Below are 23,682 nucleotides of genomic sequence, written 5' to 3'. Positions count from 1 at the left end.
ATAACAATATATATTATATTATATCATCATGTTATCATCATGTTTAAGAATTGTTAATTGTTAACTTCCTAAAGCATAAACAATTGCAATTTACAAATGTCCTTTTCTGTGTTTAATTATTTTAAAGCAGGCCTTTGTAATAAAGGATGAAGTAGGTGAAAACAAAATCACAGAGGAGCGTTTGCTTCCGGAGCAGCGTCCCCCGGTTCCCCCTGTCGGAGAACAGCGGCATCTGGGAGGGAGGAGAAAGGGAACAAGCTGAGGGAAAACGGAGGGGAGGAGGAGAGAAACACACACACACACACACACACACAGGAGGAGCGCAGCGAGGAGGACGTGAACACACCAGAGAGGAGGTGAGTGATGCGGCATGCCGAGAATAGAAGCCTGAATACGAGGCACCGCGGAGCTTAAAGTCTCCATCGGCCTCGGATCGAAGTGGGAGACGTGAGTTAACTTTCCACATTCTTCCAGGCGCCGCGCTGCTCGGGCGTCCGAGGGGCCCGCTGCGTTGCAAACAAGTCGGGGTGGTGGGGGAGAGGAGACCGGGAGGCTGCGGCGGCTGTTGGTGGGCATTAACTGCGCCCAGCGTGTGCTGCTTATCACTTCGTTGTCGGGTGTTGTTGTGGCTGCGAAGACCGTTGAAGGAGTTCTCACGGAGCCGCCGCTCGTGCGACGGTGTCGCGAGCCGCCAGCCGTTGACCGCCGCTAACTGCGATGTTAGCTAACTGCTATGTCGGGGTTTTAATGGGGGAGAAGCGTGAATGTGGATAAAACACAGCTGTAGGGAACATTTGTGAAGCCTCGCGACTCTTTAACACGCGCTGTGTTCGTGTAGAGGGCTCGTGAGCAGGTAAACAAGTCAACCAACCAGCTAAACACCTTCATACACAGCAGCTACCCGACGGTCTGCTGCCCTCCATCTCCACCAGAGAAACGCTGCTGCGCTGCTTGACACCACCAGTACGTTGGAGAAGCCTGAAACTCATCATTTTGACAAGCCAGAAAATTATTTGTTTGTTCTGTTTGATTAACAGACCAAAACCCAAAGACACTGGGTATTTCAGTTATGTGAAATGGTGGAAATCATCCAAACCCCTTAAAAGTTGAGAAGCTAGAATGGGGGGCTCCATTAACTCATTAACTTAACAGTTAATCTAATATCAAGATGGATTTCTGTGAATGTTATGTGAATTTCTAACTTCAGCACCTCAGACCCGGGGGGTCGGTAGGTCCCACTGAGGGATGCTCGTGACTCTTGGATCTACCCGATGTCTGGTCCCATGTAGGTCTGTCTGTGCTGAGCAACCATTTAAGTAATAAAGGGACTCATTGTGACACAAACGAGCATACAGGAGGGGTATTCTCTGGACTCGGAGTGGTCTGGGGCCGTAGGCCATGCAGACCCCCAGGGGCTTGTGTTGCTGGTGCTTGGTGCTGCCTGGACGCAAGCTAGCTAATCATTTCCAGCCTGGCCCTTGAGATAGTATGTTTTATAAAAACACAGAGCCACTTCATGGCTTCTTTATGTGATTTAATGGACTTAGAGGAGGGTGTGTTTTCTGTCATCTCTGAGGTAGGGTTGTGTTTAAGATGTCAAGCGTTCAGAAACGTTCACCTCAAGTGTACTTTCACGAGAACTGGATAAGTTCTTGTGTGTGTTTCTGTGTTGGGAGAAGCAGCACTGAAGTTGTTGACAACAAGACGAATTAGCAGAGGACCAGTCTGCTGTTTTTGGAGCGCACCACTGAGGTTCCTGTCCCTCCTGGCGACGCGGGCTCTCGTGCATTTTGTCGTGCACTGCGCTTTTCTTGTGTGTGCAATTAGGAGGTGTGTCCACAAAGCATACTTGTCAGGAAAAAAGAAAAACATAATGAAGGAAACCCCACAAACTTTGATGGTGAACAGCCAACGCTCGCTATTTTTAGGCAGTGGTTGTGGTGATTTTTATAGGGTTTACACTGTGGCGTTGGGTTGCTAAAAGTATTAGTGCGAACCACAAGAATGACTGTGTCACAGACTGTACCGCCAGAGTTGAAATGGTGCACTGTCATCCTCTCTCCTTCTCCGTCACAGCCTGCCTCCCCCTCCCCCCCCCTCTGTCTTTCCAGCCTCCTGGCCCTGCTGGCTCGCTGTTCATCCAGACCTGGTCTCTGTCTGTCTGTGTCTGCAGAAACATGATGTCATTGCTAATTGCTCAGGGCTCCTGGGCTTTTAAGTTGAGGTTCATATTCTCGCCCCTTCTCCCCTTTCTGCTCTTTTTTTCACATCATTACTCCTCGCTTCTTTATTTCCTCGCCCTCCCTCTGTAGCGTTTCGACACAGGAGTTGCTGACTATGGGAAAAAGTGACTTGGACATTTATGGGCCCAGTTTTGGTGCCAAGCGCTGCAGCTGTAGCGTGCTTATGTGTGTGCGTGTTTGTTTAGCTTTGGTGTTATGAAAGCGCCTCAGTTTTAAGATGGCCCCTCTTCTGCTGAGGCGGCTTCTATCACAGCGAGCTAAATAACGGCGGCGAGACGCCCGCGTTTACCCATACTGTGCATATGGACGTGGACAGAAATAGCAGATCAGGAATGTAAGCCGTCACCTCGTGAAGCTGTGTCAGACAACCAAAAATACATGGCGATATCTCAGCTAGCCCCGAAGTGTTCTGCAGATTGGATGTAATTATGTTTGTCACGCTGTGTGTGTGTGTGTGTGTGTGTGTGTGTGTGTGTGTGTGTGTGTGTGTGTGTGTGTGTGTGTGTGTGTGTGTGTGTGTGTGTGTGTGTGTGTGTGTGTGTGTGTGTGTGTGTGTGTGTGTGTGTGTGTGTGTGTGTGTGTGTGTGTGTGTGTGTGTGTGTGTGTGTGTTGGGACATTCTTACAGCAACCTGTTAGTCTGTGTGTGTGGTCGAGGTCATGCACAACAGCTGATGAGAAAGGTTGGTGAAACTGCATGTGCGTACATGCTGGTGTGACTGTGTGGGCAATCAGATAAAGAGATCTGCTATCTGCTGCCACCGTGCTTCCCCTGTGAAACAATACCACTGGTCCGCCCTTGATCAAACTGTGTGTGTGTGTGTAGTCATGTGCAGAAAAGTGTGTAAATTCTGACCAGATTGGACAGATGAATGATGAATTAAGGACAGCAGAGAGTAGATTCATCCCGGCTGTCAAGTTGGCAAGATGACCAGACCACAGTTGTGTGTGTGTGTGTTGCCAATCTTTTTCTCAATCCCTCTCTCTCTTCACATTCAGCCCCCTATCGATGCCTCTCAATAGGGTTATTGTGCCCACTGTCAGGCTGCTGTGTGTGTGTGTGTGTGTGTGTGTGTGTGTGTGTGTGTGTGTGTGTGTGTGTGGGTGTGGGTGTGGGTGTGGGTGTGGGTGTGTGTATTGTTGTTGCAGGGAGCAGACAGCCGTGAGGTGTGTTTGAACAGAGAAGGAGCACAGAGGCCCTGTTCATCCTGTAGGGTGTGAAACTGAATGATAGGCCTCCTTTCTCTCCCTCTCCATCTGTCTGTCTGTCACTCTTTCTCCCCCGTTTTTTGACAGTTCCTCACCCACGCCCTCGATCCACATCGCCTTACTTTTGCTCCGTTTTGCATCGTGTTTTTATTCTTCACGCTCAGGCGCGTGTACGTGCCGTGTAGCGTGTCAGCTCCTGGCAGCCCTCGCTGATCGGCTGTCTTCTCGCTGTCAAGTCTGCCTTGTGATTGGATCGTCAGTGTGCATGTTATTCTGCCTACAAATTACCCGGGGAAGCAGCCAAGGACAGACACGTTTTCCATTTTTAAAAGGGAACCACACACACACACACACACACACACACACACACACACACACACACACACACACACACACACACACACACACACACACTTCCCCACTCTTTTGTTTATATGTTTCTGTTTCTGATGTTGTCTTTTCCACGTAGTTGCACTTTCACATGTATACCCCCATCACTCCCAGTTCAGCTGCATAAGGGTTTTCAGTGTCCCTCTCTCTCTCTCTCTCTCTCTCTCTCTCTCTCTCTCTCTCTCTCTCTCTCTCTCTCTCTCTCTCTCTCTCTGACTTTCAAACACACTCTCAGACACACTGTAAAAGCCCGGATGTGATGAAAGAGGCTGTGAAGGCCAGATGCCCAGGTGTGTCTGTGAATTGGGTTCAAGAGATTCCTACCGCGCTCAAAACGAGGAGCAACTCAGACTTGGTAGTCTTTGATCGTCCGTCCTTGTTGCATTCACCAGACACACTTTGTATACAGGAGCAAGAAGCCAACGGCTGCAAGAGACATCTCAGCTGCACTTACTGTGATGCTGGCGAGGATTATTCATTGGGCTGTTTATCATCAGGAGGGGTGTGGGTCGAAACGATACACACAATCCATGGTTCGGTACCTCGGTGTTTGGGACGCGGTTCAGTGCATTTCTGGTACAATAAGGAAAACCAAAAAATGCAGTGAATAACTTTTATGTTCATTTATTAAAAAAATATAGATTCAACAGTTGCTTATTGGCTGTAATTCTTACTTTCGCAGCTAAGGCACTCAAATTCTGGCATATTGTCAATAAACAAATATATAAAAATAAATCACAGAACTGTCCCAGTCCCCCCAGAGATCAATAAAGTAGGCTATGTGACTCATCGTTTAGGCACAACAGACTAACAGACTATGTAAACATTTATTTTTCTTGAAACGGCGATTGTAAACAGTCTGTCATTGTGGCAAAAGGTATAAGTTCATCGTTAATGTTCTACCATCTACCACCAAACTCTGTTCTCAAATTTAACACTTTGCAGTTTCTTTAAATTATTTTCTGAATATTTATTATCAGTCCCTTGTAGAGCTGTGCGATATTACGATATATATCGTAGTACGATATAAAAATGTCTACCGTAGGACAGGGGTTGAAACTAACTTTTTGGCTTACCAGACAACTGGCGAGTAGATGAAAATTTTTACTAGACAAACAGATTTTTTACCAGACAAAAATATTAAATTGCCATTTGTTAGAATTACTTTTTCGTATGTCTGTCTAAATTGATTTTCAATCATAGTAATCGCAGTCTCTTTTCTTCACAATATTTATTAGCAGTATATATACAGAAACATTTCATGCCCTCTTTGGCCCTATACTCAAGCCATGTTCTTGCCTCACCCGACACCGTGTAGCGCCACTTCTCATTAAATTTCCGAACATAATTATTTCGCCGGTTTTGACTGAGACGAGGTGGGCGCTGAGACGCTGTCGGTCGATTCTTCCTCCGTCCTCGTTTTTTTTCTTGGGGGCTGCCCCCCCACAAGAAATCTCCACATAATGGAGTAGCTAAATCGGGAAAAAATAGTTTATAGGCTGCGGTAAAAAGGTCTACAAAGTATGAATGAACAAGTGTGGGAAGTGGTGTTGATTTTCGCGGGATCATCTGGGATAGCCCGCCTTACTCTGCCTCTGATTGGCTTACCCTGATTCCTCACTCCTCATGCCTACACCTAACCGCCAATGAGAGGCGTCCATCCCAGAACTGACGGGAGACGTGTTAAGTTGCTGATCAAAACACACAACTTCCTGTTTTTGCTGCTTCACATTAAAAGCTTATACACAAGAAAGATATGATGGGCTTTTATTTTTTTAGATTACTCGCCAGAGTGGCGAGTGGTCTTCATAAATTACTCGACAAATACAAAAATTACTCGCATTTGGCGAGTAAAACAGCTTAATTTCAACCCCTGCCGTAGGATATAACCCTCTGTCGTTTATATTGTAATTTTAACGTGTAGGCTACTTGTTTAGCACTGTTGCTACACGCATTTCCACTGCATGCGTCTCCGCTGCGTTGTGTCACTTTAGTCTATGGGTCAATCCCCACCAGGTCCGCTGCGCTGCTTGTCCGCTGCGTCTCAGCTCCGGCAGTCCGCAGCTCTCCGCAACAAATACGGACTTCTATTTCTGGCAAATATAGCGAAACAGGAAGTTCGGTACATACTCAACAATAAAACTTTTCAAAATAAAACACTTGTGTTAATAAATCCACTTGACTACGTCAAAAAAAGTCTTGTACTCCTTCCTTGGGAACACTGACCATTTTTTTATATTTACATAAAAGCTTGTAATAGTTTTCGTTGCAAAAAGTCACGAATAAAAGGAAAGAAGAACGTGCCATTCATTTGCCTTTCATTCACATGGTTATCAAAAATAGTGCTGAGATGTGATTGATTTATTTATATATATATATATATATATATATATATATATAAAATTCTAAGAAAAAATACTATATCGGGATATATATCGTTATCGGGATATAAAATTAGCTATATCGGGATATAAAATGTTGTCCATATCGCACAGCACTAGTCCCTTGTTTAAATCCACATGAACCACCTTCACATTGGCAATAAATCCACCACACGGCACTTATTTAAAAATCATATAAAAGCGTATTTTGTCCGCTGCAGTGCTCGGTCTGCATAAAACAAAAAAGAGCATATTAATGATTGTATGACATTTTAGCAGAACATGATTATAGGGGAAACCATATCATACTTTGGATCACAATTTGAAACCTTTCTGATGTTTTCTCTGTTCATAAATCAACTACAATAATGCATTGATATTTAGCAATGTTTTCCTGCACCGGGTAGACCAATATAATTCTAAGCCATAACGATACCCAGTCCTAATGGACAATAATCAGCAGCAGAGGATATTAGACCCTCATTATGTTGCATTTCTCAAAATTATCTTGGGGCTGTTTATATTTAGATTGTGTTACTTTGTAGCTTAAACAAATACAATAATGCTTTATCTTGTAACAACTTCTTCGATTGTCTTTCAGTTTTATGATCTTATTAGATTAGATTTTAGTTCACTTTTCTAAAAGGTTTTGTAAGATGAGTTTGGCATTTGTGTATTTTAGCTGTTCAGTGGTGATGGTATTAACATCAACTGGACTCTGGCACTAATGCAGATTGCAGCTTGCTTCCCTGCAGACATTTAAATGCCGTAGCTTTCTGCCAGGTCAGCTTTCCTGTCACTTTTAGTGTGTGTGTGTGTGTGTGTGTGTGTGTGTGTGTGTGTGTGTGTGTGTGTGTGTGTGTGTGTGTGTGTGTGTGTGTGTGTGTGTGTGTGTGTGTGTGTGTGTGTGTGTGTGTGTGTGCGTGTGTGCGCAGATATCCATTGTTACATATTTGTCTGATCTCTGTTGCAACACATTTCTGCATATTTTTGTGTAAATGTCATATGGCAGATGAATTGTGTGCAATAAATACACGCCAAATATTGTAGTTGACTGTTGCAATCCAAATGCAAAATGGGCTGGAACGTGGCACCATTGTTAGGCAATGAATGCAATAGGCTTGTTGTAGCCTAGTCATATGTTAAAAGCTTAAACTATTCTATACTCTGTTTGAAATCCTTGTAAAACTCAATATCTTTGGGGTTTGTACTGTTGGTAAGACGAAAGAGGCAATATGAAGATGTCATCTTGGGCTTGACATTTTAATGGCTTTTTCTCTCCAATATTTTGGATTTTATAAATTAATTAATCAAGATTATAATCTGCAAATGTACTCTGCATAATCTGCAAACTATATATATATTGTATAATAAAAAAAAAATGAAGATAATCTATTCAGTTTTATTTATACAGCCCAATACATAGAACATCCTCCGTTTGTGGACCCTCCTATCGGTTAAGGAAAAAATTCCCCCCAAAAAATATTTAACAGGGAAAAATGAAGAAACTTCAGAGAGAGCAGCAGAGGAGAGATGTCTCTCCTGGGATTGACAGGTGTGCGATAGATGTCATATGAAGAGAATGAACAGCATAATAAATTTACAACAGTCTGTCCACATGACAGAAATGATACACATCATAGTAAAAGCAGTCGTAGCTGAAATAATAATAGAAAAATGATTACTACTAATAGCAGCAGCAGCAGTGGATATAATAGAATGATGTATGGAGAATAAAAGCAGTAATGGTAATAGAAATGTGACTAATGGTAGCAGTGTGAAAAAAGGAGTGATGCTCCCACAACGAAAAGGCAGTGTAAAAGAGGCCATTGCCTCCTGGACTAAGAGTGGAACCTGGTTCTAGGGTTTGGCCGATAAAACAGGGATAATTATCGCAATATAACTTTTCCTCGAGAAATATAAGACGGGAAGATAGAAGTCATTCCTTCCAGGTTTTGACAGACAGCACGTACAGCCAATGATAATGAGACTAGTGCCGAGCGGAGGAGACGCAGCCGGCAGCAGCACACGTGGTACGACTGCAGTGGTCACATCAGCGCATTAAAAGAAAACATGACGTTTGCCTTATCAATACATATAATTGGTTATCATCTGCCTAATGAACGTTTAAAAAGTATTTCTTATTCAATTGCCTGAAGGGAGCATCTATATGGGAAATAGAATTGGTCCCAGTACAGTACTTTGTGGGACACACTGACTAACTTTGGCGTGCACCGAGGATTCATCGTTAAACATACAAACTGGGATCGGCTGGGATAATCGTTAGTTACAGCCCGACATTATGCTCAACCACTGGTTCAACTTCCTGGCAAAGAGGCGTAAACCACCCAGATCTTGATGCATTGTGCCTTGTGGTCAATTTAGTTAGTAGATTACAGCCTGAACAATAGATACACTCATGACACAGGCATGCAGGGTTAATGTTTAATATCAAAAAGTGTATTCATTTATTCGTGTTAGCGAAGGCGGTCATCTTTTCCAGCGAAAAGTTTACAGACTCTCCCTTCTGTTGTAACAATGAACCTTCGTAGGCCAGAGTCTGGGAATCTTCTGAAAGTCCTGTGAGCTGAATGTACAGGATGACAGGTGACAGGAATGTTGAATCACGATCGCAGTCATTGTGGCAATTTGGGTTCCTGGCCAGAGAAGTTCCCTGCGTTTACATCATATCCTGTGGTGGGAGTAATAATAAGTTAACATCTGCGGTGAGGATGTGATGCCGTGATTCATGCAACTGCAACTACATAAAAAAATGTTTTATTAGTTTGTAGACTAGAATTGAAATTAATTAAATAGTGTAACTATGATAAACCACACTGTGCTGGAATTTGCCTCCTGGCTTTGCACTGACTTGGCAACGCAAGTAGATAGAGGCAGAGTAGAGCCGATGCAATGTCGGTCCACGAGTCGTGGTCGGCCATCTGCAACATCCCGTCCAATACCAGTGGCCAGTCGGAGGACAATGCTCTGCTAATGTTAGGGTCCAACAAAGATAACTCCCATTGGTTGAAAGGGAGAGAGAGAGACGGCAGTTGTGTGAGAGAAAGAGATGAGAAGAGCGAGCGAGGGAGGGGATGATTGAAAGTATTGGAGAGGGAGCGATCATTGCAGTGGTGTCTGTGGTTCCTTTGGCAGGGATGGGACATTCCTTTTCTGATGAGTCACTCTCTCTCACTCTCACTCTCTGATATGTTTTCTTTCCTCATGTCTCTTCTCACCCCCATCCCTCCATTCCCTCTCATTTTCTTTGACATAGTCATTTGGCCAATATGTGTAAACTTCCATCTAATCAGATCTGACCCAGCTGTGATATCAATGCAATCTTGCATCATCATGGACGAGCTTGCCACGAACTTTCAAACAGAATGTGAGATAAGTAAGCTGTGTTGAACTCACAGACGCACACGATCTGAGGAAGAGCCGTGGCGTTTGTGTCTAGACGTCCCCGTCCTCTCGGATGTCCTGTCACATCTCAGCTATATATAGGATGCACTCTCTCGTCAGGTCCGACAGGCCTTTTGTGCAAGTGCTTGTCTGCCTGCCTGTCTGTGGGTTTTTCACTGAGAAAGGGAAAAGGGTTTTTAATAAACTTGCAGTCAAGCAGAAGAGAGGCAGAAGCTCTAATAAGAATCTGTATGAATCATACCATTAAGAGAGCTATTTTTGAGTGAAGAGGTATTTGGGCATTCAGAGCATTAATAAGGGGTCTGTGTGTGAGTTTGTGTTGTACGGTAAACTGATACTAGAAAATGTTAATTTGCTGATTAAAAATGGTACCATACTAGGGCTGAACGATTTATCGTTTTCTGACCGAAATTGCGATTTCAGACAACGCGATCATGTGATCGCCAAAGCTGCGGTTTTTGCAGCGCTCCTGACCATCCGACCATCCTGCCAAGCTCACCAATCAGACTACTCATGAACAGGTCACGCTAACCAATCAGTATTAACCTGCTCCGTATTTGTAATTAGTCAGAAATTACTTCAACTGGACCAGAAGCGGAGTTAGGGGATTTAATCGCCAAGAAAAACAGCACGTCCGTCATTTGGGAGTATTTCGGGTTTGAGGCTGCAGACGTGCACCAGAAACAGGTACTGTGCAAAACCTGTCGCGCTAAAGTTATAACATCCAGCGGAAACACAACCAATATATACCGGTGCTATAATCTCCCGGTAGAGGGTGCATTTCACGGCAGGGGCGCTGATTACGGCACAACGCCGGCACTTGAAAAATCACCACAGACATTTGCATGACGCGTGCATGACGAAAAAGTCCGGTGACTATGATGATCAGGCCCACTGTAGCAAACAGACTACAATTACAGCATCTTTTGCCAGTGTAACTCCGTACGATAAGAGCAGCGGAAGACACCGGAAAGATGTATTTAAAAACCTCCTCCGCACGCTGGACAGATATACGATTCCCTCCCGCACCGACCTCTAACAGGTTGCCGTCCCACAGCTATACGCGGAGTGTAAAGAAAAAGTGGTAAGCCATAAATGAATGACCCACCTATTTTAATGTCTGACATATTTTTTAGAAGGGTCATTTTATTTCAATAACAGTTTTTGTATTTGATTTACCATTAAATTATTACAGTTAAGGATTTTTGCACATTTTAAGACAGTCAAAGATGGCTCTTTTAGTTCATTTGTAATAACTGCCATTGGTCAAGGACTTTAAAGAATGAACATGCATGTTTCTTGTTAATAATTACACTTGGAAGCAATTTTTTGCTTTAGTTTTCATCCTTGCATTAGAGTAATAGCATTCAATGTTTTAATTGTGAATATTGCACGGAAGCTTGATTTGAAGGAAATCGTGAATCAAATCGAAATCGCAATATCTGCCAGAAAAATCGCAATTAGATCTTTTCCTAAAATCGTTCAGCCTTATACCATACCCTGTTTTATTAGTAGTGGTAGTTGCGTGGATGTGCGACAGCAGAGCAGTGATATGTTTGCAGCTCTGCTAGAGGACTGAATGGATCCACAACAGCAGACGGTTTTAACTTTGTAGTCATCAAAACATAAACTAAAGATGTCAGGATATAGCTCAAGACAAGGAAACCAACAACGCAGCTCTAATTACCAACCAAATGTGCTGATTAGACTCTCCATCTTTTCTGAATCTGTCCAAGTATCTCCTGTAACTTATCAAACATATAATCCACCAAAGAGCACGTGTTGAAGTCTTATTTTACCAAGTTTCTCAGTAACGTGAAGTGGACAGAAAGGAAAGCAGTCCGACGGTGAGAGTAACATTCTCCTCACAAACACCGCTTCAACACTGAGCTTCATACAGTTAATGTGGTGTCGCAGTTTATTATCATTTTGTGTGTTTTTGTTTTCGCCTTCTCCCGTGCTGCAGTACCACTCTCCACCTGAATTGTTACTGACGGGGGCTCTGTTTTACGAAAAAAAGTTTTATTAAACGCTGTTTAATGTGATATCTGGTTGCAAATATGAAGTTAACTATCCATAAAATCAAATAAATTCAAGTATAGGGACATCAGATCACTACACGACACGTTTTAATTGACTTGAAGATGCTATTGACAACATTGATAACATCCAGCTACTAAATGTCGCTTCGCACTCCCCCTTCCATTGCATTCACGTCACAACAGCTGTTGCTCGAAGCGCATACGCCCTCAATGTGTTGCCAGTTTGTTGCACAACCTGCGTTTTCATGGTCGAGTTGAGTGACACACAGACAGAATCAGTCATGTCAAGTGATGAATCTTTCGTGGTATTAATTAATTTTGCTTCTCCTTTTGTCACTTAGCACACTGGTACCGAAATTTTCCCCGCTTACCGTCAAACTCAGCCATTTTTCCGTTCGTTTTTTCCACACTAACTGGCAACCCCAAACCTACCCTCTGCGTAGTCTTGACCCCTGACTACGCAGAGATACCACATGACACCAACGTCGTCATTCTGTTGGCTCACAAGCCTTGCTAGAAGCCGCAGCCACACGTCACACATCTACACAGAGGTAAACAAAACATTCATTTTGGACCCGTCAACATTTTTTAAAATGATTAATTCACAATCAAAGGATTTTTTACACGAGAAGTGATACTTTGATTCTGCACCTTTCTTAAAGCTCTGTGGATGTGTTATTTTTTTTAAATTATTTGTTTAAATAAAAATGTTATCAATATGACCTTTTAATTAGTTTTTTACGTTCCATGTTCTGTAATTATTATTTCATTACTTTTTGTGGTGTTTAGATGTTGGCCATGTTATGGTTTCAGTGGGTATTCAGATATTCAGGCAGGTTATCATATCGATTGTTTGTTGAGGAAAATTATTTGCACATTCAAAGGGCAGTCACGATTTTATATGCAACTTGTGTTATTGACAATGCATTACCAAGAAGCAAGGTTTTTGTTTTGAAACCATCAACTGTTTCCCACCAACTGACTCAGCTGGAGCCGGTTAGCAGCACTGTGAGTTTGGGGAAATGATAAACGCAACTCTTGGCTGATGTGCTGCCTGCCTGCATGTGTTTGTTGTATTAAAAGCACGTCACTCTGTAGGATTGTGATCGTTTTAAAAGACGGAGAGAGAAATGTGTCGGTGCTCCCCGGGGATTTGAACCATCGGTTGAGCAGCTCCCCGATCTAATATCATTTTGTCACTATAATGGAAAAAGAAAAGGCTGATGGAAAATAAGGGCGGTGCGACTGGTTTTCTTGTTACTTGAGCCCTTCAGCACCAGACGCTGGTAAAACCTGTGACTGTCAGCAGCGGGAGACGCTTCCCGGCACGCTGGGACAAATTACTGACCTATGACCACGACATGCACATATTACTTCTGTGACTATATGGAAATCTGATATTTTCACATGTGATAATCAAACACATTTAACCGGAAAGTCTCACATTAAAAACATGAAACTCGTGGTGTGCAGGGTGTTGTGGGAGGTTAGCGTGGGGCACTTTAACTAAACAGAGGCTACAAATGATCATAATTGTAGACGAGGACGACAGTTATAATATTGAGGATTTGTAGATAAGAAAAAGCAGGGATCACGAGCAGATGACGTCCTTAAATACTGACGTGGCTCTACTTGTTGTTCACTGACTGATGTCGAAGCTCGTCGCTCCGACATCGCGTCCAGGAAAGAGCTGCGGTCTCATTACGGCGAAGTCGCCGCGGCGGCACGACGGGCTCACGTGTGTCCCACAGAGGGAACGGGCTGGAAGGGCTGGAGTGGGACTTCCCTCCGCTGTGTGTTTTGCTTGGTGTCAGTGTGTTCTCGGTGTACTCTTTCTCCCCCTCCCTCCCACCACCTCCCCTCACCCACAGGAAAGAGGGGCTGGGTGAAGCAGGGAGGAAGAGAGAGGGGGGGAGGGGGGCTCTGGGAATGGGGGAGGGGTCACCTCGCTCCCAAGTTTCCCAAATCCAGGAAATCGTCTCTTGGCTTGTGTTTCTGAAATGTTTCTTTTCCACGTCACAGGATTCTCTCTCTCTCTCTCTCTCTCTCTCTCTCTCTCTCTCTCTCTCTCTCTCTCTGTGTGTGTGTGTGTGTGTGTGTGTGTGTGTGTGTGTGTGTGTGTGTGTGTGTGAGAGATGTTGGAGTCCGTTACAAAAACCCCTAACATCTGTTCCCCCCAGTCGTATTGTGGCTTTGTGAGCTTGAGATGAGTCATCATGAGAAAGTACGTGCAGTGACAATGGATGAAGTGTTGCGATCGCTGTACGTAAATGAGACACTTTGTACGTGTCAGGTGACACATTTGTATTTAAATATGTACAGTAAATATGCACAGGTCATTCACTCTCACCTTGTTTGTGTTTCATTGTTGTGTAGTTTGCTCAGGGTCAGTGAATGGGACGTGTACACACAAGCTCTCACAAGTGGTCATCGCTCACCTTAATACCTCAGTGTGTGTGTGTGTGTGTGTGTGTGTGTGTGTGTGTGTGTGTGTGTGTGTGTGTGTGTGTGTGTGTGTGTGTGTGTGTGTGTGTGTGTGTGTGTGTGTGTGTGTGTGTGTGTGTGTGTGTGTGTGTGTGTGTGTGTGTGTGTGTGTGTTTGCCCCCCCCCAACAAAAAAACAGAGACATGCCTGAGATTCTTTGGCACACCCTAAAAATTCCACACTGCTTTCCTTTCTTTAGTGGTCATTTTGTCTCTCGCTCTCCCGCCCATGGAAACCACAGCAGCGGGAAATAATACCTTTTAAGCTGTATGTATACAGCACATTGAGCTCTCTCTCTCTCACACACACACACACACACACACACACACACACACACACACACACACACACACCAGGGACCAGGGAGGCTCTGCAAGTCTGACTTAACTTGAAGCTACAGTGTGAATAAAGTGGAATACTATGGATCTATTTCTGTCCGTCCTTGACACAGGCGGTCGCTGCTGAAAGCCGTACGGCCGCGGAGCACGCTGAGCCTCGGACACCATGTTTGTCTGTACACAACATTGTTTGTTTAGGCTGCAGTCTCACAGTGTTACTTATTCTGTCATTTCCCCTTATTGACAATAAAAGGATGCACACACACACACGCACACACACACACACACACTGGGCCTCGTTGCCGTTAACCCTTTCCCTGTCACTCTGGAACCAGGTTCTGCAGGAAGGCTATTGTTTTCTTCCCACACAATGAAACTGCGTTGTGAATTATGTTGCCGTAGGGGGGATATTCTCATGAATTATGTTTGCTCTTGATGTATCCCAAATTAGTTTCAAACGAGGCGGTGGAAGTCTGCGTAGGGAGGTGGTCGGGTGGTGGTCGGGTCAGAAAACACAGGGCTTCCACCAGGAGACTGATGTTAGTATAATGTGTAGACATGGGACCATTATCCTGGCCAAAATGAGATATTATCTCGATCACAACAAGTACTTTTGTGCATTTGGTTTTGCTTCAAGTTCGTAGTCATTTTAAGCCAAACGGTGAGGTTTTATAATAAACCTAACGAGTACTTTTGTTGCTTAAAACTAACTTTGAAGTTTTGCTGTTGTTTGGTTTTGTTCGTTAACCTCGTTCGTTAACTGTTTTTAAAGCTGTGAACGTTCGGTCTGGGAAAAAAATACGTTTCCCTGAAAATGTAACTGAGAGTGCAGTTTAGTTGCATGGGAATGTGATTTTGCAGACACACACACACACACACACACACACACACACACACACACACACACACACACACTGACTTGGAGAAATATGTCCTCTAATCTGTCGTGCACCAGAAAGGCCCAGTCACCAGCCATCTGTTAGCTTTGTGGCGCGCTGATTGATGCCTCTCTTGTTTTGTTGTGGACTATAGCCTCTTTGATTCGTCATAAATTTGCTAGAAGCTGCAAAAATATTTAGCACTTCATCTGAGATTACTGAGAATAACCTTAATAAACATGCCCGCGTAAGGAACCTCTGAATGAATGTGGCTCTAATTGAAAATGCTGCGTCGCCACTTTTCTCATGACTGTGGTTGTGATCATAAAACAAACCTGCAGTCGGGGATCGGGGGGAACAAATAGGCACATAAAACAACAGGGAGCCGGCACCGCAGGCTGCTCCTAAACCATTTAGAGCTTTATATACAATCAGAGGTGCTTAAAATGAATTGTGATTAATACACAGCTTTAAATATGTGCTGCTCTTAGTTGGGTCAGGGGAGGAGAGAAGTTTTCACCTCCCAGAGGTGCGTTATTAGGGGTTGTGTGTTGTGGGTGCCTTTTAGATATGGTGGTTGGAATGTGAAGAGCTAGCAGTGTCGCTTACTCCTCGGCCTTGTAGTGGAAGTAGTTTGCAGCTCAGCGAGCATCCAGCCCTCTGCAGCCAATGAAAACAAAGCGAGGAGAGATCTTGGAAGATTGCCCGCTGTTATAACGCTGGCTTACACGTTCGCGTCCTGCTCCAAAAGTTAGAGAAACACCCAGTGGCATTTCTCTATTCCGCCTTGCCTTGTTGACACGAGTCCATCCATTTTGCTTTCGATGGCCCGGGCCTCTAAACTGCGACTGTTTTGCTTTCTTGCCGGCCTTTTTTTTTGGCAACAGATGGGTTTTCTCCCGAGCCGAGGGGGAAGATGAGAACAGGAGAGGAAGAGCGGCTGTAAATCAGGGTTGTGGAGAGAAATGGGTGGTTTTATGAGAGTTTACAGACCTTCTTCACGTTTAATGAGAAAAGACAGCAATTCTCTCCAAGACAAAGGAAAGAGGGGAGGAGGAGGGAGGGGTGAGAGGTAGAAGATGAATGTAGTCGAGGCGTGGAGAGGAAGGGGAGAGGAAGTAGGCAGGGAAATGGGATAAAGGAAAGAGGTAAAAGTCAAGTGGGATTAGCAGAAGAGCCGGGACGGCGAGAAACCTTGAGAGGGAGGAGGCAGGAAGGAGGGATGAGAGGCAGATCACTCCGTCGGCAGGAATCCACTTGGCTGATGAATTTAAAAGCAATGTGTCTCTGCTCCGCTCCGTCCAGTCTGGTGAACGTCGGCGGAGCGGGGAAAGAGCGAGAGCTGGAGTGTTTGCAGCTGCTCCCCTCATTCTCGGTGGAGCCAGCACTAACAACACACACATGCAACGACACACACTCGGCGGGGTCAGGGGTCAGCGGTCGTTGCCATGCATTGACACATCCTAGATCTTGTTACACACTCTCCTGGAGTCCGTGTGTGTGTGCCTTTAACATGGCGAGTCTGCCGTCAGTTTCCGCCCGTGTGGAAGGTTCACCCTCATATTTGCGTTTCATGTGTGTGTTTGTGAATGAGCGTTTGTGTCTGCGGCCCTGTAATTAAGCCTGGACCCCCCTCGTCCACAGCAGAGGAGCGCAGGGAGCCTTTCTGAGGCCCAAAGCCGGCGGTACAGCGATCACCGCCATCCCATCCAATTTTGAGGTCATATCCAGATGTCGTTATAGTTTTAGTGCATACTTGCTGCACAACTGGAGCTCCACCCAAGTTTAGAAACTTTACATTTAGCGTTTTACATCTGTGAGTAGGAAAAAGAAAGGGAGTCTGTTTGGACAGTGAGACGTGTGTGTTGTTTGGGCTCTGCTGCAGCACCAGTGGAGTAATCACTATGAGGTTAACGTGGTGACTTTAAAGGGCATCTCCGCTGATTTTACACATCAAAGTATGTTTACAGATCTCCGGGAGGACTGCTGCAGTTGTGTGAAGAGCGAAATCTGAAGGATTGCTCTTTATATACAGCTATTTATAAAATGTGGTTACATTTATAAAATGAACGCTTTTAGTTCACCTCCCCGGTCATTCTGTGGACGTATTTAACAACACGTGCAAATAAAACTTAAATTTATTTATTTTTATAATTTATTTCTTCCTGGAAAACACAATTTGACACGTGCTTACATCATGACATCATCAATCTGAGCTGAGTTAAACATGTTATGTATCGCCTGCATATCCTGTCTCACTCAGAAATACGTCGGGTAAGAAAGCTACTTTAAAGTTACAGTTGGTAACATAAATTAAAATAGCATTTTGTCATATTTGCTCAAACTGTCACTAAATCCTGGCTAGGGATGTCGACGGTAAACCGCTAAATGGTTTTTGACCAGTTACGCATCATTTTTGACGAGTTAAGCACGGCAGCCTACAGGTTAATTTATGTTAACCAAAATGAGTTAACATAAATGAAGTGTGAGACAGGACACACCGCAGCGAGACAGGGCCCGACGACGCCGAGCAACACAGCTGGACACACGGAGACAAATGCTCCGCGGCGCCAGGCGCATTTTAAAAGCTGTCTAACCTGCTGTCACGGTAAAGGAGTGGAAAATAAAGCTGGATTTTAAAGATACGAGAATACATTTTAAAATGCATTCATCCTTCACGTCTGCAGGGCGATCTGATGATTTATGATGATCTTTGTGGAGGTGGGCGTGGTGCAGCATCTGTCTGCAGGAGAGAGAGGTGTGGAGGCGGCTCACCAACAGCTGATTGACGCTGCTGCAGGTGATCTGGGGAATTGATGAGCTTTCTATGCTCCACAGTAGTCGACCGAGGAGACACGCCTGGAAAAAGACCTGAAGACAGAATAATCTGTGTTAAAGATCAGGTCCCTCTGCCTCCTCTTCATCTGCACGGTTCAGTCGGTGGGCGGGGTTTGGTTTTGGCTCGATTGTTTTCAACACGGCAACAAGGTCACAAGCGTCATTTTACATACTTTTATGTTTCTGCAACCATGTGAGGCAGAATAATATCTGATCAGCGCTGTCAGGTTGAAAACACGAACAGAACATGTCGGTGTCCTCTTAAAAACCTTCAATCAATTTGAAGCACGTCTGTTTATTATCTGCAGCAACCATTCATGTAAGTTAATATGAGCAACCACTGACGCATTCGGCTGAAAGCCACCAGTTAACATGGTCACCTGTTGAAGTGAAACACCTGTTGCTCTGAAACGGCCGTGATCCTGTCTGTTTGAATATTGATATTTTAATTCAGTCTTTAAAGCTTCTGACTATGTTGGCTGGCCGCAGCAGAACGCCACTTCCATTGCTAACTTGAACACGCATGTTTTGGCTGTAACCCCCCCCCCAAAATATGACTGTGAACACACTTAAGCACCCGTATCACTGCACCGACTCTGGTACTAGACCTTGATTACACATCCCACATCCCACCTGGCATGTCGAGTCAGCAGCAACATGTCATGGGAAATTATTCATAAGTTTTCATGTCGACAGACACCCCTTCATACAAACACTCTCCCACACACACACACACACACACACACACACACACACACACACACACACACTCGTGTCCACTGGTATGCAGACTTGTTGCAGCAGGATTCAAGGAACTGAGCAGCATGCCTTGTAATTTTAATCCCAGAATGCAACATCCTTATTGCCATTTTCTGAATCCCTTTATCCATCATCATTTCCTAGCCAGTCGTTATACGTTGTGTGCTTTAGGTTTTTATTTATTTGTTGTATGTGTTTGTCTTCCAGCTGTGCCTCTTCACCACACCAGTCATTCAAGACATGATATCTTGTTTTGTAGCTGCTGCTTTAACCATTAGAGAAGATGCATTACAGTACACACAGCTGGTCTGAGGTCCAAATTATACAGCTGCTCCTCAGATGGTTTACCTTTTTTTTTTTTTTTTACCACAGTCTGTGTAACACCTAGTGTTGCCAGACAAACCAGATGTCGCTGGTCTTTGGCTCAGTCTGAGACCGTTGTTGTGGCAGATCAAGTGTTCTCTGGTAGGTTTGATCGACTTACCAGCTGTGCGTGAAGTACAAGACCCTTGTATTGACACCTGAGACTCCCACAAAGATTCAAAGTTTTGAGGGGTCTCTGGTAAAACCAGACCAGCAGTATACTTTATTTTAAACTGCAACACGTTTATTCACAAATATAATGTACATTTAATGACAGTTTGGAAGGCAAAAACGTCTCAAAATCAGTGTCCGTTTCAGTGGAAAAACAAAACTATTCTTAAATAAGATGATCATCAATCATAAGGTTCCTGCATAAAGGCTAAATATATGTATTTCTGTAAAATAAATGTATTTTAATATCCTGTATTTTTTAATCAGGCTTTAGTGTTCACCTGTCTACCACGACAGCGAGCTACAGCTTTTTAAAGGTAGCTGTGAGGATATTTATGACTATCCCAATAATGAAAATTCTCTTGTTTTGAGTGTTTTTATTTTCACAATCTGCGATACAATCCTATACTGGCCCATCCCTAGGTGGGGCTTAGCCTCTATATAACTTTGAGTCGTTGCATAAACCTGTAAAATATAAAAAAGATTTATAAACTTGGAGACTGATTGTTATTTTTGTTTCTTAAGTGAACATGTTTGGGAGTCGGGACTAAAAACAGTGTGTATGTTGTTTCTTTTAAATCTCGTCTCTTAATGTCCACATGTTGACATACGGCATGATGTTGCCTTTTGCCCACAGCTTGCATCATATAATATCGACCTTCAGCGGCTTGTAGAGGTGTAACGATTCATTCGATTAATCGATGAATTGATTGTCAGTCCCATAGATTCTACTAAATCGATCTGCTAAAATAAATAAATAGAATGAATCGTTATGGCTTCACCAATAATCGATATAAATGCATTTAATCGAATGAATCATGATTCTTACTTATGATTAATGTTTTAATACGTTTAAGACACTCTCTCCCCTGCCAGCATGTAGTCTATTGAATAATGTTAAAAATAACCGAGCAAATTTTAATTACATTTTTGTATTCAGCATAAAATATTATGCAGGTTTACTTTTTTATAGAATAAATAGTTATTTTTTCATCTTTCAGAAGAATACAGATAGTCTCACTCGCATCATTGCATGTTTATTTAATGAATATAGAATTTTTAAAGAATCGTCCTTGAATCGAATCGCCAACTACTGTATCGTTAATCGAATCGCTGTGAAGCCAAAGATTCACACCCCTAGCGGCTTGCATTACTAGTGACCAACAATACTTCATACTGCATTTACTCAGCTGAGTCATGAGGCATATAACTGCATTCCACTGTGTTGATCAAACATGCTCAAAGCCAATAAGGCTAGGCTAATTACATAGCAACATTATTATTGCCTTGTTCATTGAAGGAGACAAACTATAAATCACTAACTCTCCTTCACTTGGCATCATATGTTTGTGCTTAAAATGCTTTTCTTCTCCACTGAGGAGAACTCCTTTTCTCTATTCATGCATTCACTTTCGTCTTCGCTTTTTATTCATGTGAACCACAACACACAACCGCTGCAGGCTCCGCGGCCTTCATGCATATCACCAAATACATGAAGACCAAATCAGCTGGAAAACATGTTTGTCAAAGACGCCCCTGAAAATCTGCAGAAGTCAGATGTTGTGTGCATTCATTCGAGACATCAAGACTGAGAAACTGTGTCCGAGGCTGAAGATGTGTCCATTAAAGTAGAAGAAGGGAGATGGTGAAGACGAGAGGGGACCTCCCTCATGCAGGGAGTCGAGGACGTTTCTGTAAAACCTGCAGTGAATTCTGTCATCGTGCAGGCGAATGAGAGGAGTTGGGGTAAACCTGCATTTAGATGAACACACTGAGGACTTTCAACAACGTCGGCTGCTGTTGCCAGTTGAAGATTTGCCGGAATCCAAAACCCCGACGGCGGTTTGATCATCACGCACTTCATCTCTCGTGCCCGAGTGTTCTTGCAATCATTGGCACACTTTTCCCCACAGCTGCAGCTGGTGTGAAGGGGATCGTGTGGTTGGAGATCTTTGATGAATTCCTAGAAACGTGGAATCATATCTTTGCACCGGTCGAGTCAGCTTAGATGCTTAAAGATGACGTGACTTTCAGCAAGTTACAGTTTTATTCCTCAAAATCATTCCAGGTGTTTTTCCAGCCACTAAGTGGAATTTTACAACCTATCCCGACTATGCTTATTATCTTCCTCTCCACCACTCAGAGCGGCCGTGTGTCGGTGAACCGTCCACCAGTCCTGACTGCATTATGCAGTAATGTGTAATGTGTGTCGGCGGAGTTTACAAGTCTCCCGTGGCATTAAGTTTATGATGGTTCCAGTCAGAGAAGGGTTGGCAAGACTGCACCAAAGAGAGAAATATGAGCTGCATACAAACTGAGCCTTATGTTCACACACACACACACACACACCTTGTGTATTAATGTTTGATCGAGGTTGTGAATAATTAATGTGTCTTTATTATTTGTCCCTCTCGTGTCCTGCAGTGCTCCTTTCAATCTCCCTCCCTCTCTCATTCGCCCCTCCCTCACCGTCTCACCCTCATTAAACCTGTTTTATGTCCGTCTCTCCCTCAGGACACCGCTGCTTCAGTGAAGCCTCCGTGATTGGACGAAAAAAGAGAACCTGCCGACTACCAGTATGGATGCGCTACATCCTGGAGTTTCCCACAATCCCTAGTTCTCCGGTGAGTCGTGAGTGTAAACTTTCCAAGCTTTCAGGATATTGTTCTTCCTGTCATGAAAATCCTGCTGCTTTCTTTATTTACGAGCCTTGCTGTTGGTGTTGTCAATGAACACGGTCAGGTTTTTAGCATCTCATTACTTAAACAAACAAGCAAGCTTTCCTAGGATCCGAGTCTAAGCTAACCCCAGTTAATGACTCACACTTTCTGTGAATGTGTTACAGTAAAAGCCATTTTAAATTCTCTTTTGCTTTGAAGGACATGCGTCCACGTAGCGCCACCGTCTTTTTTCACGTGTTCTCAATGAGGAGAGAACGTTTTTGAGAAAAAACATATTTTTCTCAGTGCCCCCCCTTTTTGTGTGCGTCTGCTCCGAGCGCTTTAAGTTGTAAATCTTTGACCTTTCAGAAAAGCGTTGATGACGTCACAGATTTTTTTTTAGCCGTGTCCATCAGACAGAAACTCTCATAACAAAGACAGAAAAGCCCATCAGTGGGAACAGATCAGCCGGCGGACACTGAATGTTGTGAATGTTGTGCTTTCATCGCCGTACGTGTTGGTCCTCCTCTGGATGTGATCTAAAAGGCTTATTTCAAATCCACGTTGAGCTAAATTGGAGCCTTATTGTTGTTTGGGTGAACTTCAAACTTTTAAACATATAATATCATACAGGTCGGCAGTAGGGATACAACAATACAGTTAGCCCACGGTTCAATACGTACCTCGGTTCTTGGGTTACGGTTGTGCAAGGAGAAAAAAAATGCCATTTATATATTCCAAAATGATTTATTTATTTTGCTTATGAGCTAAGATTTTTACATTCAGACACATTCAAGTGTATTGTAGTATAAAATAAATACATATTTTAAAAAAATACCTTAGATTCACTGTTTAACAGGGAGGATTTTGATTGACAGGGAAAATGTTCTAATTGTAATATTTAATATTTTATTGTATCTGATTTCTATGGTGTTTGGCGTCCCCTCACTGCCTGAGTGTTGTCTCCATAGAAACCAGCTGTAGTGGAGTTCTACATGGATGAATGTGGTCTCCAAGGGCAACCCAAGAAGTACCCAGGATTCTTTGCATTCTTCTTCTTCTGATCGTTATTCCCCTCCATCTTTCTCCCTCTCTCCTCTGTGGTGTTCAGATCTGCAGCTGAGTCTACTGAACCCTGAACCGTGACCAGCGCCGGCCTACGACTGACCTCCTGTCAGGTACAACATACACACATGTTTTCACACATCCTGTTCAAATGAAAACACCTCTTCATGCTGAGCGGTTCCCCATCGCTGCTCTCCAGTTAGATTTCTCAGGAATGTAAAATATAAATCTGGCAGAGCTTTTGTTTCGCGTCAACAAATACCACGAAAAAAGGCCAAAACCAATACAGGTAGCTTTCCTATGCTGACCCTGTGGTTCTCCTCAAACAGCCGGCCGCTGTCCTTTTTAGCTAACGCTACTCAAATAGGAGTAAATGGCCTGTTTGTTGGGTTCTATTTTCAGCTGCGGATATGGTGAGCTAGTAAGTATTCAGAGAA

At 43.7% G+C, this 23,682-nt stretch overlaps 1 protein-coding gene across 2 annotated transcripts in view; it reads left to right on the top strand.

Annotated features, from left to right (window-relative positions):
- The first annotated feature begins 207 nt into the window (after positions 1-207).
- The window catches only part of apbb2b (amyloid beta (A4) precursor protein-binding, family B, member 2b), a 54,160-nt gene continuing 30,685 nt past the window's right edge, over positions 208-23,682 (top strand). The window contains exons 1-3 of one of the 2 annotated variants that reach the window (XM_084006061.1): positions 208-356; positions 22,035-22,144; positions 23,292-23,358. The gene's annotated coding sequence lies outside the window, so the exon portion shown is untranslated. The remainder of the gene's footprint in view (positions 357-22,034; positions 22,145-23,291; positions 23,359-23,682) is intronic. The other variant, XM_084006062.1, reaches the window with a different exon arrangement.

This window comes from Eutrigla gurnardus, assembly GCF_963514095.1.
Source record: "Eutrigla gurnardus genome assembly, chromosome: 3".
Taxonomy (NCBI): domain Eukaryota; kingdom Metazoa; phylum Chordata; class Actinopteri; order Perciformes; family Triglidae; genus Eutrigla; species Eutrigla gurnardus.
Note: the sequence above shows the minus strand (reverse complement) of the source record. Positions and strands in the feature narration are given on the sequence as shown.